The 17,901-nt window shown below is 32.1% G+C and overlaps 1 protein-coding gene across 1 annotated transcript in view; it reads left to right on the top strand.

Annotated features, from left to right (window-relative positions):
- Window positions 1-3,124: 3,124 nt before the first annotated feature.
- LOC127723305 (E3 ubiquitin-protein ligase TRIM71-like) overlaps window positions 3,125-17,901 on the top strand; it is a 44,196-nt gene continuing 29,419 nt past the window's right edge. The window contains exon 1 of the mRNA XM_052229858.1: window positions 3,125-3,191. The gene's annotated coding sequence lies outside the window, so the exon portion shown is untranslated. The remainder of the gene's footprint in view (window positions 3,192-17,901) is intronic.

Raw genomic sequence — 17,901 nt, 5'->3', positions numbered from 1 at the left:
TACCGTCAGGCATCAAACGGTCATTTTCGGCTACCGTTAGCGTCAAATTGGTTAAAATTTTACCGTGATTCGTCAAAATATCCTTATCGTGATTCGTCAGAGGTCTCCAATAATTATCGTTACCGTTATGGAAAAAAATTAGCATGAGGCTTCAAAATCAGTCAATTTTTTTATCGTCTAAAAAAAGTGTACATATTATCGTCATGCACCAAAAATTACCGTTAACGTCATTTGGCAAGAATTTTTACCGTTATTTGTCATGAATGTACCCCCATTACGACCCTCATACAATGAAACGGTTTTTGAAAAGTGGACCGAACGTTTTGACCATCGAAATTTTGCAATAGAAATACTTGTTATGACTACAAGATTTCAACAGCCAGTGCAGGACTCGCACGAACGTTAGATTTAGTTAGAGGGGCGATATTCTGACGCGTTTTTTTAATTCTTGGTCACCCATGTTTAGAAAGAAAGGGGAGAAATCCAAACAATTTCCGACCAATCACAAACGTAGTTGCAAATTTGACCTTATGACGTCAAAGAATTTCCCATAATGCAATTATTGCATATAAATAAAAAACTACTATACCCATTGAATAAAAAATATTGTATTCAAATGACATTTTATACCAATTGAATAAAAAATATTGCCTTTGAACGAAAATTATACCATTTGAATGAAAAATTATACCATTTGAATGAAAAATTATACCATTTGAATGAAAAATTATATCATCTGAATAAAAAATATTGCATTTAAATGAAAAAATATACCATTCAAATAAAAAATATTGCATTTAAATGAAGAAATATACCAATTAAATAAGGAATATTGCATTTAAATGCAAAATATCAAATTTTTGCAACCAATACCATGCCATAGCGATTTACGTATTTTTAAGGATAGAAAAATTTGTCAAACCAATATGGAATTTACGAAATTTGGACATAGTATCTTCAGGAAAATTTGAAAATAACTTGGTTCTCTTTTTGTTAATTTTACTGATAAAGGGATTTAGTTTATAGCAGTTTAATCTATGCTTGCAGCTTAGCTTTAATTTTAGACTTTGTTTAACATCCATGTTAAGTAGCGAAACTTGAATAGAAACTTCTTCATTATCAAGATATAGCATTCGAAGAAAACATTCAGTTTTAGGAGATATTAACGTATTTTACTGGCAAACTGACTCAGATTTTGGAAGTCAACATTGCATTCCCGGTGCAGGTGGGCCCTGAGGTGCGATTCGAACACACAGGGTTTTAAGAGTGTTGTTTCTATTTTGTTTACTTTTGTATTTTTATTTACTTGATTTTTACTTTATCAAGAAAGTGTATACTATATACAGTATGTACTATCAACGACTTAATCATTTTTTGTTGGCGTCTTTGTTGGATTTATTTGAAAATGATTGAGAAATGTTTGTTTGAATTTGTTAGTTGGTTGTGTTGTATGTCTCTGACGTATGTTTACACAAATTGGCAATTATTTTAGATTAACCTATTATGTCTGTTTGGGTTTTTCACCCAATCTTGTCAATATAACGGAACTATAAACAACTGTCATAGCTAGCTATAAAACCAGGTTTAACTCACCATTTTATACGGAAATTGCCTGTACCAAGTCAGGAATACTGCAGGTTTATTTACTTGGTCCGTTGATTGATAGCGTTTGAGTTTGTCAGATTTTACGGACTTTCCTTTTTGAATTTGCCTTGGAGTTCGGTATTTATGTTAAACAATTTTTACTTTAGATTAACCTATTATGTCTGTTTGGGTTTTTCACCCAATCTTGTCAATATAACGGAACTATAAACAACTGTCATAGCTCTAGCTATAAAACCAGGTTTAATCCACCATTTTATACGGAAATTGTCTGTACCAAGTCAGGAATATTGCAGGTTTATTTACTTGTTCCGTTGATTGATAGCGTTTGAGTTTGTCAGATTTTACGGACTTTCCTTTTTGAATTTGCCTTGGAGTTCGGTATTTATGTTAAACAATTTTTACAAGTTTGCCTTGGAGTTCGGTTTTTGTCATAAATGTTTTACACGTTTACACCGACAGCACCAATCGTAGGCGAGAAAAAAGGTCAATATAACGGTTTACGAATTTTATATAGTTAAGACGAATAAATATAGACTGCCGACTGCATGTTGAGAAAGCAAAACTTATGTCCATCATATCTATTATTGATGCAGTGTAAACTAATTTTTGAAAACCCTTCTTTTGATTCGTTTAAATTGTTTTCTCTTTTGTTTTTATGTTGGGTGAGGAACTGAGACGCTGTAGAGACAAACTAATTAATCAAAGCGATCATAGAACATGCGAAATGATACATTAGTATCAGAATAAAATCACGTTTTCAGCATATCGTTTCAAATGAGAACGCAAACCTTCTATGCAATTCTTTGCGACTGTCATACAAGTGAGATGTTTAGCTAGCTATAAAACCTGTTCAATCCACTATTTTCTACATAAGGAAATGCCTGTACCAAGTCAGAAATATGACAGTTGATTTCTATTCGTTTGATGTGTTTGAGCTTTTGGTTTGATATTGTCATTTGATAAGAGACTTTTCGTTTTTAATTTTCCTTGGAGTATTTTTGTTATTATACTTTCTACTACGCATTTTGTTAGCGAAAATCTAAGTTAAACTTCCAAAAAACTTTATATGTTTAACTTCATTGTTTAAAGTTGTGTGGTATTGTAAAATCTCAAAATTTAATATTTATTGCAAAAAGTGACTATTTGCTGCTTATTTGACAATTCGTTAAAAGTCATTTTATTCCCTTATAGTGTATAAACTGAACTAGAATATTTTATGAAATTACTGGTACCATGCATGCAATTTATATATATCTCATAAATACCTGTATACAAAACATATTTCGAAAATTGAAATGTAACACTATTTATCAATAATTTTATATACTCTTGAATACATTCAGGCCGTTCATCTTCAATTTATGTTACTTTGTATACATACACTTACATAAGTGTCGTCTTTTGTCTTCTGATCAATGAAATTGTTATTTGATTTTGTTATCACAATGAACTGTTGTTTGAAATACCCGCGCCATTATAACTTTATTGTGCCCAGGAAATAGTTATCATGTGACCGTGTTTACCTTCCTTATTGTGGCGACTGATTCCTTTTGAAACAATTTGACGACTATTTCATGATTCTTCAGGTATGATAATCAACAAATTATCAATTTAATTCATTCTACTATTGCATGTGACTGTCCTTACCCTACTTCTATAGAAAACCAGTCTGCATTGTATGTTTTATACGGAACGCAATGCTGCCTACATTACATAAACATTTAATATTGTATGTGTTCAGAGCTCAGGTTCAGAGCTCGGGGGCCACTTGCTATGTAATGAGTGGTAGGGATGAGCCGCTGGAATAGGACACTATTACATGCTCCTTGATATATGAAAAGGGTGAGAAATTCAGATTAAATATATCATTAGGTTGATATTATCACTTGCTTAATTATATCATAAGTATTTGAAACTAATCAGATGTCAGTATTTTTTTTGATGCGGTTAAAGAACAGTCGTAAATGCATCAGCTATTTGTCAAACCAATGTGGTATTTCCACTAATGCTAGTTATAGATGCTATAATTCCGATTATTTTGACATTTGCACCTAATTAACATTCAAAGGTTTGTATACATGAAACATGATAACAATCATTAAAAGAAATTCCATAGTGTCAGCGTTTTTTAAGACGGAACGGCAATGTAACTTTTTATCAGTTTTTCATTTATATAAAACTGAAAGTGTTACTCTCTAAGGTGTTACTATCTGACCAAACATATTTTATAAGAATTGTCTATTGAAATTGAATTTGCTTCATAATGAAAGACATAAAAGGGGTAAATAGAGGAAAGTGTTTAAGATGTGACGAATGTGACGAATTTATGTGAAAAGCATGGTGTGATTATTGTGACTGTGTTGCTACTAAATATGAACGTGATGATGAGCCGGACCGAAAAAAAATCGCTATACTAATGACCCAGAAGATGAAAAATATCCAAATATATCTATAGTACTGTTTTTGTTAATTGATATATGACAGGGTAGATGTATATATTTTTGATAAACCAAATATATGAAAAGGGTGGGGCACTTGATGTGTCAGCTGCTCGATCCCTACCAAAGAATGATTGAAGTGCCCCCTCCCCCCCCAAGGTTCAAAGTTGTCAAGGCTAAACTGTACTATAACCAGTTGATAAAATATTTATTAATTATCTATGATTATATATTTCATTCCAGAAAGAATCAATGGGTTACCCTTATTGACAATTTTAATTCAACAAAACACAAATTGCCTGTTGAAAGACTGATATATAACCACTTGAACATTATTTACTAATTAATTTTTATACATATGAGTTACTCATTGATATGAAAGGGCAACTTACTCAACTAATTTTACCCTAAAGTGCCTAACAAGATTTTGTGAGGTAGACGAACCCGGCCTTAAAATGATCAAATTGACTTTTATGTACTAAAATAGGCAGATCGATCATATTTTGACTTCATTACCTCACTACTTTCTTAGTATTAAGTTGGAATGGTTACAGCTTATTCAGACTGAAAAATGCTATTTTCTGTTAAAGCAAACAAGATTTTTACCTTGCGAGACGTGCATGAAAAGAATGAAATTCATTATCTGTAAAGTTTCGCAAATTTCTGAATGTGATACTCTAATATTAGAGAAAATTACTGAATTACTAAGATTTTGTGAAAAAAGAACTGGAAAATCGAACCAGTTCATGTTGTATTGATAAAAATAACATGAATTAGTTCAGTGTCCAGTTTGAGGGTCAATTGAACTACTGTGAACGTTTGTGTAAAAATAAATGCAAATTTACTCGTTTTCATATATACAGAATATATTTATATGTTAAAGGCGTTCAGATTATGAACTTCCAACAAAGTTAAATTATGACTTATCTAGTATTAGTAGTCCGGAGTGGGTGGGGCTTAATTTCTGAATTCTTTGATTCTTTATGTCATTTTTCTCAATTCTTCTTTTATTTGGCGTATTATTCTCTAGTATGTAACCATATCCAGACTCTGAAGATTTATTTGACATTTTCGTATAGAATTTTTATCTTCAGATCTAGAGTTGCTATCCCAGTCTTCATTAACAATAATTGTTACGTAATAAAAATCACGTTCTGACAAATTGCTCGCAGGATAAATTTTAACAGATAAATAGGTAGAGCGTACGATTCAATAAAAATATCCAGTCCATATATAAATAAGTGTTAGGGGTAAATTAGGTAGGGAGAAAATGACAGATGTTATAATATAATAATTGTTATAAATACTACAAAACACTCATCATCAAAACTTAGTGTTAGATGTTCAAAAACCAATATGTCTGTATTGGCATAGTTTAATTTAAATTTTTTTTTAATATCTCATCACATTTAAAGCAATAGAAAGTTTGGGCTTCTAAAGTAAAGGAAATGATTGACTTCAGACAGAAAATGTGCCTTCTTAACATTACAGAAAATATGTTAAACTGGTTCTTATTAAGAAAAAATCGTTAATTGTTAATCCAGTCACATTACTGCAAATTTGATATATAAATAGCCGTTATAGTTATACTACTAATACAAAATAACTTCAGTGATGCCTAAATATTTGCAAATTCCAAATCTTATTAAACAATTGAAGAGCTTATTAACCAAAAAAGGACAAAAAGTGCAAGGAATCAGAGATTTGCATGAGAGAGATATATCCGTTAATTAAAATCAAAATCCAAAATTTTGTTACAAGAAATCTTAATAACACAATATCTGTATTGCCATGTAAGTATCGAAGTACTGGCTGCTGAGCTGGTGATACCCTTGAAGACTAACAGACCCTTAGCCGACGTATCGACAAAGTGGTAGCAATAAGATTAATGGTACCAATTTATCTTCACCAGATGCCTCATTTCGACAATAAATGTCTCTTCAGTGATGCTAGAATCCAAAATATTTGAATATTCAAAACTTATTAAACAAATGAAGAGCTTATAGACGAAAAAAGATAAAAAGTGCAGTTAAACTGGACAAAGAATCAGAGCTTATTAATAAGGAAGTAATGACTGTTGAATTTTTCATTATTTGTGGTGGAAATTCAGTTTTGGTCATTGTTTTACCATAATTATAACTGTTTATTGCATAATTTTCTTTGGCCGCAACCCCTGTTACAGATTATCATTTTGTCTACGGATTTATTATAATCATTGACATCTTTTGGTTATGGAACATTTTAGATCGTAGGTTGCGGCCAAGGTTTCCCATAAGCTTTAAAGTTAGAAAAAAGATAAACTCATTATCTTTTGACAATACACGTATATCTCAAATGTGCTGACTGTGTAGCCTACACTGTACTCTTATGAAAAACGTGTTTTACCTAGCATTAAGGCTCTTGCAGTAAATCCATTTAAAAACCAAATTATGGCCTTTTTATATATTATGATAACGTTTATAGACAAGGCAATATTTAGCAAAAAGTGAACCATGTCTTTTTCTCTTTCCGCTAGCTCTTAATTGTCAATGAGTGTCGCCGTCAAGGAAAATTACTCGTACAAATAAATCTCTAATTACAGGGATTATTACGGAATTAACGACAGATATGCATTTGGAAAAAAATTAATCCCCGGTCTCAGTCTGAATCGGGCGATTTATTCAAAGGAAATTCGGACACAACAGTGTAACGTGAATTCAAAAAGGTTTATAGATATTTGAAAATTTCACATATTTTGAAGGGATATAGGACTTTGGTAGAACCCTACAGCTATTAAATATAAGATGTTTTTAATCCGGAGACCGAAAAACTAGAATAAATCAAATTAAGCCCTCAAAGTAGCGAGCGTTACGTCATAGACGGTGGGACGTCAACGTGGGTCATTTGCTTAACTAGGTCAGTAGTCCCATTCATTGACGACGTGGTAGCCAAGTGATGCATTTACTAAAATGAATGCCAGTGATTGGCATACAATGATAAAATCATCAGTTGATTACATATTTAATGAAAAAAAAAACATCATGGATAATCGACAGAATTAAATTTTTCACTTGGACCAACTACTGAACTTAGGATAACGCGCGTAAAGTTCCCCGGAGTAATGTGTATCAACACCCGGGTATATGGGTTAGTATCACCCGGGTCTTAGGTTTTTTACGACGTGACATTAGCTAATCGAAATCAAAGAAGTAAACTAAGCCGGGAATAATCATTTGTAATTTTGTCCAAATGAAAAAAAAAAATCTCATATTCACATTTTTCTGTAAAGTTTGCACAGCTGCAGTGTGACACATATGTAAATTCAAAACTTACTTTTTTGTAGTATGGCGAGTAATTGGACTGTTTGTGGTGTATGCGATTTCCGAAACATCAACAAAACATCAATAGTGTGGTGTTCAGAATGTGACGAAGGACTTTGTGACGAGTGTTGTGAACAACATAGTGCAGTAAAATCATCTAGAAACCACAGCGTTATCTCTGCCACAGAGTACCAGAAGCTTCCGAAAAAAATATTAGAAATAACACAAACATGTCAAAAACACAAAGAACAATATCAAACATTCTGTAAGAAACATGATTGCCCGTGTTGTAGAAGATGTGTTATCGAGACACATAATGATTGTAAAGATCTGAGGGCAATCGATGATATTGTTAAACATATAAAGTCATCGAACGTATTTCTGGAGGTAGAACAAATGCTGGTCCAAATGTTGGAAAATGTACAAATAATTCGTGATCACCGCATAGAAAACTTAAAATGTCTTCATGATCAGAGAGTAAAGATTACACGTGATATTTACCAGACCAGGATTGTGATCAACGACCATTTAGACAAAGTTCAAGAAGATATAATGAAAGAAGTATATGCCAATGAAGAAAATGAAACCACGAAAATTAAGCAGTTGTTGTCTGATATTGAGGAGATCGAAAGGGGGATTTCGGACCTACAAATTAACCAAAATAGCATCAAACAACATGCATCAGAACTACAAACATTTTTAGCATTAAAACACATTGAAAAAGAGGTTTCTGATAAAGAAGAATGTATTCAGTCTGTCCTTAAAAGCGAGGACATGAAGATAAAAACCCTTTCTTTGGTTGTTAATAAAGAAGTTCAAAATATTTGCAGAACTGCTAGTTTTGGATCCGTTGTTGTTGAGTCAAATTCGTGCAAAGTTGTTATTAGTGAAAACAAACGCCAACAAGCTCAGATAATGGTACCTATTTCAACACCCAAATGCATTGATGATATCAAACTAAGGACAAAAATGCAAATTAATTTGCAATCTGCTGAGGCATAAAGAGGTTGCACAATTCTGCAAAATGGGAAGATGATGTTTTGTGATTATGAAAATAAAAATATAATCGCATGTAATAGCAATGGTACGCTCGAGTTTAAAATCGCTCTTGATACAACACCATGTGACATTGCGTATATTGAAAATGAAAATACCATTGCCGTTACCAGTGTTTGTCCTGCAAAGGTTATTCACATTATTGACCTCAACAGCAGAACGATAAAGAGATCTATTAAAACTAGTGCATATCCATCTGGCATAACACTGAATAAAAATGCCCTTGTCTACTGTAAAGAAGGCAAAGGGATAATGGAAATTCAATTGAATTGTGAATCCGAAAAGACACTCGCTAGCATTAATATGCCATTGTTCTCTTATGTTGCAGTGCATGGTGACAATATGTTTTACACAAATAAAAGCAACCATTCTGTAACATGCTACGATATCCATGGAAATCTCAAATGGACATTTAAGGATACAATACATCTGCGATATCCACAGGGTATATCTGTAGACGGTAATGGGAACGTGTACGTGGCTGGTATGGATACAAACAACGTTGTCGTTATTAGCCCTGATGGAAAGCGTTGCAGGACAATATTGTCCTCTCGTAATGGCATTAGTATTCCACGTGCATTGCATTTCAATCCAACAAGTAACAAGTTATTAGTTGCAAATGAAAGACAGTTCGCATTACTATATGATGTTTCCTGAAACAAGTACTGTGAACTTTGAACTCTGAACACTGAACCTACTTGTTATATATTTTTTTCTAAATATACACACATATTCAGATTTTTATGAACGGTCAAGAATTTATGTAAATAGTAAAATGAAGTAAAAAAAATCCACATGATCAAGGCATTTCTCTGTTTCATGCAAAAGGGATTTCATTAATTGATTGCTTTTCATTCTTGTATTACATGTATAATATATGAAATTTGCAACTAATTGAAACAAAAAAAATAACACAAAGAATAAAAGCAGTTAAAACAAATCTCTGTTTTACTAATTCAAATAATGATTTTGGACAAATGACAAAAACATAGTTTGTACAAATATTTAACACTTGGGGAATATTTATAACACAAGTGACCAGGTTTACTACCCCTCAGCCGTCCATATTCAAAATCCTGAAAATACAGGAAACGAAGATTTAAACGCCCTTAGTCATGTGTTAATGTAGTTTAAGGGCATACGATACAGTTTTAATCCAACGGTGATTTTTCGACAAAGTTTTCCATACAAGATATTTTTCACCTCGTTAGTTAATAAAGATATGTAATAAAAATATACCTTCATGTTCTACTCTTAGAGATAAATGAGGTCGAATATTGAGACATTTAGTAAAAATTTCTTTTTTTGGACAAACATGCATTACTTTTTCCCAAATGACAAACAGAAGCGGATTTTTGTAAAAACATTTGGAAGATCTTCTGTATATAAGTATGCTCTGAATTTGTGTAAATATTGTTTGAAAATATTAAAATAAGAAGGTGTGGAATGATTGACAATGAGACACTCTCCACCAGAGACCAAATGACGCAGAAGGTTAACAACCAATTAATAGTTCATTTTTATTAAATGTCATGATTTTAGAAAAAAAATACATAATTTTTTGCTGTAATTTTTATTAATTCAAAAAAAATCTTTGGTGATTTGTTCGTAAAAATTAATACAAATACTCCTCTTACATAACTTAAGCCATATGTCAATTAAAAAATAAGTGGTATATGTCCTCGTTTTTCACCTTTATGAATAAAATCAGTGGACAAATACATCTTTTCCCAATATGTCAGATTTTTACGTCGCAACAAATAACATTTTGCATCAGCGATTTCATTTACCTCCCCTGTTACTGTATCGTTTGCTCTTCCGTTTATCAGTTTACTGATAGGGTACAGTGAAGCCATTAAGTATTATTTCCTGCACATAATTGAGTTGTCCCTTTAGCACTAAAATATGCGTCATCTGATTATTATTACAAAAATTATAATCTCAAGTTAATGTGGTAAGATGTAAACTTGTCTTTAAAAAAAGGTCCAAACGAGCATGACGAGGCAAGGTGACAACAAAGGAACAATATTGTTATATTAGAATTTATAAACGTATAAGAATAATTTCCATATAATATATAAATTAATGAATACAAGACGATCTGAATGGGTTTATAGAATAGAGAATAATGGCAAAAAAAAAAAAAAAGACAAAGGAAAAAAATAAAGAAAAGAGAAATTAATAATAAGAAAGGAAAAAAATGAGGTGCTGAAATATAAAAACTAGAATGTAAGAGGCAAAAACAGAGAAAAATGGCATAAAAAAATTAGATAATGCAGAAATGGTGACCCCTATCCAGACCCATACAATAAAAATGTTTAGTATACGTATAGTAGAGGACAACAGTGCTAAAGCAAAAGAAAAACCAATATGGCAACATACGATCGTACACAACTACATTTTGTCACCTCTATATTGTCGAGTTTTTCATCTGGTTTAATAATAAAAAGTCGGTATTATGCTAATTAATAGTATGAACGCTGTATGATAAATTCAGATTGATGATTTTTAGGGGGCAATATCATCATTATCGTACATTGTAACAAAAGTACCTCATAACCGCCCTTATCATGTTTATACGTGTATACACAGTTAACTATGGAGTATAATTATCCCAGTTGATAATATATTCCAGAGTTTGCATTTCCTATCATGATTTCCTTGATAGAGGGTTTCTGCTCATAAGGAAGCTATTTAACCAAGAGTTCAAAGTCATGAAGTTGAAGTCATCCCTTCGATTTTTTTACGGACGTAATTATGAGTTGGTTGACCGTTATGGATTATCTGTTTCACAGATGACGAGGGATCTCGTCCTATTTTGTCAACATAACGGAACTATTAACAACTGTCTAACAAGTGGGAGGTTTAGCTAGCTATAAAACCAGGTTCAACCAACCATTTTCGTTAGAAAATGCCTGTTCCAAGTCAAAAATATGATAGTTGTTTTTCACTCGTTTCGTTGATTTATATCAATTGATTATATCAGTTTTTATGGACTTTCCCTTTTTGAGTCAACCTGGGAATTCGATATTTTAGTTGCACTAATTTTCTCGAATGTGACCTATTGAATAAGACTTGTCACCGGTTTTGTACTTACAGAAAAGCTCTCGAATATCTTATCAACTGTGAGATATATACTCCATATACAGTCGATGCTTGAGTGTTGCTACATAGAAATGGAACGTTCACAGTTTGGAAGCTGAAATCATCCTTTATTTTCGTAAAGTTGTGTTCTCAATTGATCCCCATTGTCAATTTCTAAATGTAATTCAAGATATGAGGTAGACACATATGAATAAAGGAACAAGTCGGCAAGTAACAAACATGATTTCACGTTTTCTTAAACGAAAATTAATTGAAACAGCTTTATACACTTGAATTGTAAAAGATATTTTATGCATTAATTAATATACAATATAAACTCCGAATAAAACACAGGGTTTAATAATTCCATAGGTAAGACAACTACATTTAGTTTATTGACTAGAAATTGTTAAAAAAAAATCAATTATTAATGAAAAAAAATATTTATCATAAACTGAAACATTCAAAATATTTATACTTAATAATATGAATACATTTTCCCATCGAATCGGTGACGCTTATTGATATCAAACTAAAAGTCACTTTACACATTGGCCCCATATCCTTTCATTTACATTTTACCAGTCTGGATATTTTGATGAAATGTTTAACAGACTCTTGTCCGGTTCGACAAGAAAGGGTTATAAGTACATACACAGCATACTTTTGTAATACATCCCGTCCTCTTTTCCTCGAATGTCACCTACCGAATTAGACTTATCATCAGGTTTATACTTGCATGAGCAACACTACGGTTGTCACATGTGGAGTAGTATCTGCTTTCCCTTCCGGATCACCTGAGAATATCCATGTTTTTGGTGAGGTTTGTATTGCTCAGTCTTAATTTTCTATGGCGTGTTTTGTGAACTGTTGTTTGTCTTTTCGTCTTTTTTCGTTTTTTTGCCAGTGCGTTGTCAGTTTGTTTTTGACTAATGAGTTTGAATATCCCATTTGGTATCTTTCTTTTCTCTCTTGTAAGGTGGATTATTTTTTTCTGTCAAAGATATTAAGAAAAATTAAAATTTAAATATTTACCTATACAACAATTATGTTATATTTTTTTTATTTATATATATATTTATTTGATCATGTATATATAATCCATCACCGAATGAGACCTATCACCGTATCTGTAATTGTATTTGCAGCACGACGGGTGCAACATGTGGATCAGGATCTGCTAACCTTTTATAATAACCTGGTATCCGCACGGATTTTGTTTGGTTTCATGTTGGTCAGTCTATAGTTTTTTGTGTAGTGTGGACTGTTTATTTTCTTTTTGTCGCTTTTCGGTTTTTGCAATGATTGTATTGTTTGTTTTATTCGACAGATCATTTTTGATAACTGGTATTCCTTTTGTACCCTTTGTCTCATTAAAAGAAGTTCTCAAACATGTAAGACGTGTTGATTAGTTGTTGTACTTTGCAGAGCCCTTGATTAATGGATTAATTGTTGTTTGCTAGACATCAGTGGTAAGTATTATTCAGTTTAAAGATTACAAGTTAATCTAATTTATCTATTAAAAAAAGAAACTCATGCTAATTAAGAGTAACACGGATCAATGGTGGGAAGTTTGGAGTGGCACAGGACAATATTGATATGTTGGATAGGCGCACACATTTCGGACTGCAATCGACAAGCAACGGTCCTCTGAAAAAGTGGTGAAAGGGTATATTAGCAAAGAGCATTTCCTTAAAAAGCATCGAACTAATTGTCAAAATATTGACCAGACGTGGCTGTGTATGCGTATTTTGTACATGGTTCTCTCCCGATCGGACGACCTCTGTGGGAGGAGTCCTATAAACCACAGAGAAAGTGAACCCTGGAATACGTTTGTTCTAACTGTGTGCCCCTCACAAGCAAATGACTTTCTGTATATCCACCCCTGCTATATATACATGTTTCATTTATTTCTGCACACAAATGCATTTTGAAAACTTCAATGTTATATCAAATGTAATAGTTTTAGATAGTTTATCTCTAGGGAAAACCCTAGGCATCTTTATTTTGTATTCATATTATTGTCTTATATTGTCTTATACATGAATTCTCCCTGTGGTAATAGCTATAATAACTTTATCCTGTTCTGGAAGTAGTTATCATGTGACTTTGTTGACTTCCATCCTTTATCAAGTTCTTGTGATGATGGTTACTTTTTGAAATAATTACTATTGACGTCTGGTTGACGATCATTTAGGTAATAACTATAATATCTTACAAATTCTTTTAATTCATTCTATTGAAATATTTGGCTGCCTTTTTTTTTTACTTATTATAGAAAACCTTTTACATTGATTGTAGTGTTTATACTGAAAACGGTTGATACAATAACCATTTATTATTTATAATCATATATTTGATTTTGGAATGGCATTCCTCATTGACAATTGTAGTTCCTCAAAACACTTATTGCCTTTAATTGATATATATTTTCTTCTAAATTTGAAGAAATAATTATATATTTATAAGCTCACCAACGGTTTTAAATATATGTACTTACCATGCTTGTAATTTATGTGTTTAATGTAGAGCTGACTGGGGTACTTGTAATCAATATTTTAGATTTTAAAGGTATGTCGAAAACACAATGTAGTCCCGATAACCTCGTACACAGACTTACAATGAATGAACATCACCATTTAAAAACATACTAGTTTTAATTTCCAGAAGGTACAAACACATTCTTGTAGCAATATACCAATCATTTTGGACTAAACCATCTTAATAAAATGATTTTAAAAAAAAATCTAATATGTAGAGCTCGTTTCAGCTTTAAGAGGTGAGTTCCATGTAGACCGGCAGTGATTCGTGGATTATTTTACCAGGTCCTTCCTCCGGGCATACCAACATGAAAATATTTGTAGGTTCCTAAAATTGTTATTGGTTATTGGTAATGATGGGGTCTACAGCTAGGTAACTCTGGGATCATCATCTTGTAGAGTGGATGACTACACATGCCATCAGGTAGGGCACTTGAAGCTGGATCAATGGTAAAACGAGTGTCTTCCTCGTCAGTCCTCATGATAGATCGTGGTTTTTAACTATCAGGAGTTTTTACGACACATGGGTCCACTGATGCAAGCCATTGTGTAGGTATTATTCGGTTCGGTAATTTCCTTGTCGTCTCAACAAAATAGTATAGAATACTCTGTAGACAAATTAATGCCACTCTTGAAATTATATATTCTAGTCTGAGAAATGTTACTGCAAGTATGTTTAATAAAACGTATGTTTAATAGTGATTTATGGCATACATTCGTTATAGTTATAATTGACATCTTTGTAATGAAAGGAAAGGAAACACTATTAACACAATTGGTTCATAGAAGCCAAGTAAATACAATAACCTTGGTAAGTATGTGTGGTAATAAGAATAGCAGTTGGTAAAGACTTGTCAATTCTTAATCACCATTGACAACACACATAAAAAGCAGAACTTGATTGTTGTTCTTCATCTTAATCATATTCAGACACTATTAAGGTAAATAATTTTTTCTTTATATGCGTATTGCAATTAGTGGTGATTATCTACATTTTATATTTTCATTACACTTTTCGGTTGAACGATTCCTTTTTGTAATCTTTCTTCTGCGTTAATAATATTATGTAGTTATTTCCATTTTTTGTTTTGCCTACTGTTTGCGAAATTCTGATATAATTTCTACCCAATATCTCCCCATGGTAGTTCATTTCCAAAATGTAAATCCCACTTAATCTATCTATGTGAAGTATTATTTTAATAAAAGTAATGAATATATTTTAAGCTCAATTTTTGTCTTAAACGGCAACTCCGTTTTTTTTCTAAATTGATAGGAATTTATATTTTTCACAGGTCTTCCAGATTTACTTTGAACAACAGTGTCGGTATTTAAAAGGTATATTTGTTCGGGCGTTAATAAAGCTTTAATTCGGCTATACAGTGCTTTGCAGGTCCTTCTATCTGTTTTTGGTTTGTTTGTTTGTTTCAAAATTCGAAAGAAAGCTTAACAGATTTATTGTTCATATCCCATTTGGTTTTTATTCCAGTGGAGGAAAATTTGCATTATACAAAGTACGACCATTGAACTTGAATTAACAATTGCCAAACATGTTTTCTTCTTAAAAGTCCTCTTATGTGATAGATTCGCCCCATACCTCAGAAGAACGTAGTAAAATATCATATTTGTCGTCTAGTGCAGTAAATCAGTATTTACCTATTGCATTCCATTTACATGTTTCTGAATTTATAATACTGTATATACTTTAACCTGTTTCGATTTTAAAAAGTAACTTAAGTTTATCATTCCCATCCCCTTCCTTGCGATTTGGTTTGTTTTCTTGTCTAATATAAAACACCAAATGATATCACTTATTTGTTTTTTTTCGTATATATCGAAAATACCTCTCATTTCAATGTCGTTATCAATCATAACAGTACAAACAAAAATACCGAACTCAAAAGTAAATTTAAAAAGGGGAATGCCATAAAACCTGACAAAAATCAACGGAACAAGTGAAAAGTCAACAGCCATATTCCTGACTTGGTACAGGCATTTTCAGAAAACAAAATGGTGGGTTAAAGCTGGTTTTATAGCTAGTTAAACCTCCCACTTGTATCTCAGTTGTTTACAGATTCATTATTTGGACAAAATTGGATAAGCAACACAAGCATTCATAATAGGGTACATGACAATAATTGGAATCCGGCAGCCAATACTGTGTAAACATACTGCACAACTGACTATGATGTTTTAACAAATATATAAATTTATCTAACAAAGACGACAACAAAAAAGGTGTAGTAGATAGTTATTAACTTATCATAGATGCCAGGATTAAAATTGTGTAAGCCAGACGCGCGTTTTGTCTACAAAAGATTCACCAGTGACGTAAATTTGACCATGATGTCACAAAAAATAATTTCTGTCGTTGATAGTACATACCGTATAAAAATTACACTTTCTCGTTAAAGTAGAAATTAAATAAATATGAATACTAGGGTAAACACAATAGAAACAACATTGTAAAAACTCTTTGTGCCCGGAATCCACCTGCACCAGGAATGCCTAAAGTTAAAAAAGTAAAAAACCCGAAGGCGCGATGAATAAATACCGAGTTACGGCAAAATGCATACGACCAAAAGAAACAAAGAAACAATATAGCACGAAGACAAATTACGTTGAAACTAAAATAAAATAAAAAGAAACACGGCTTCAGCACATAGAATCTATAACCCAAGACCTTCTTGTATTATCTGTGAAGGTAGACACTAAATATTTATATTTTAGGTCTTGGTACTTTCCGATGAACCTTTTTGAGAAAAAGGACGAGATGTTCTTTGATAAACCATGGCTCATTAATTTTATTGCTCAGACACCGATGACGTTTTACAAAGTCTCAGTAGCAGCTGCAAGCTTTTGAATATCGTTTAAGTGGAGAAATGTATACTCCATACGCGGATGAAGCTGGAATATTGCTGCTAAAGTGAGGAAAATTTATAATTTCGTTTCGTTTGTCATAGATTCTGGCATTGAGATGACCGCTGTTGTCAAATTCGAGGTAAATGTTTAGAAATGATGCAGAGGAAGCTGTACCTTTAGTTTCGTTCACCTCTAGTTCAGAAGGATATGTAAATGTGAGATCTCTTGATTTCCGAACCTCTTTTTGGAAATTTTGAATATAGACTTCCTAAATGTCCATCCCTAATTATATAGGTTTTTTTTCAATTAATTTTACCAAGTTGCTCTTTCTTGCCTTTCTATTTATTACTTATAATTAAAAAATATAATTTGTAACAAGTCTTACATGTTTAGTATGAGTAGGATTCCTAAGTTATTTGTATGGAGTTATCTCTCTTTGATAAGCGCTTCGTTACGAATAAGCTTACACAAAATTGCATGTCCGAACGATTTTTGTCTGTAATGATTGAATGAGAACTATAATATGGTTGCTCGTCATATAGTATACACCTCCATACTTTATAATACATATTTAAAGAAAAATTCACTGCATGTGTCGTTTTAGAATACTTAAACAACATTTTTTAGCAATAAATATGAGGAATATTGAAGTTAATTTACCAAAGATTTGAATACTTCAAGTTTTTTTATGAACGAGTAAGTATAAGACGATACGAGGTAAACAATTAAATACCACTTAAATCGTGTGCCGTCCAAGATGATGAAAATGGACAATGATGGATAATAGCTTCCCTTTGTGCAATGACTGGCTTTCTTAACTACAATTTTTTTTTCTAATTTCAGATAGATTTTTCAATCTTATCGTCTTTTAACTTGGCTTTCTTTACCTGTGTCTGATCATTATCTGTGCAAAAATATGTTTTGGAAATTATAAAAATTTGGGCTTAATGACACGACTACTACTCATTTAAATAATTTTGTATTAAACACCAAAACTTCAAACCCGTTTATTTGCAAATT

This window comes from Mytilus californianus, unplaced genomic scaffold (genome assembly GCF_021869535.1).
Source record: "Mytilus californianus isolate M0D057914Y unplaced genomic scaffold, xbMytCali1.0.p SCAF_13, whole genome shotgun sequence".
Lineage (NCBI taxonomy): Eukaryota > Metazoa > Mollusca > Bivalvia > Mytilida > Mytilidae > Mytilus > Mytilus californianus.
The sequence above is the reverse complement of the archived record's forward strand: the minus strand, read 5'-3'. Positions and strand labels throughout refer to the sequence as shown.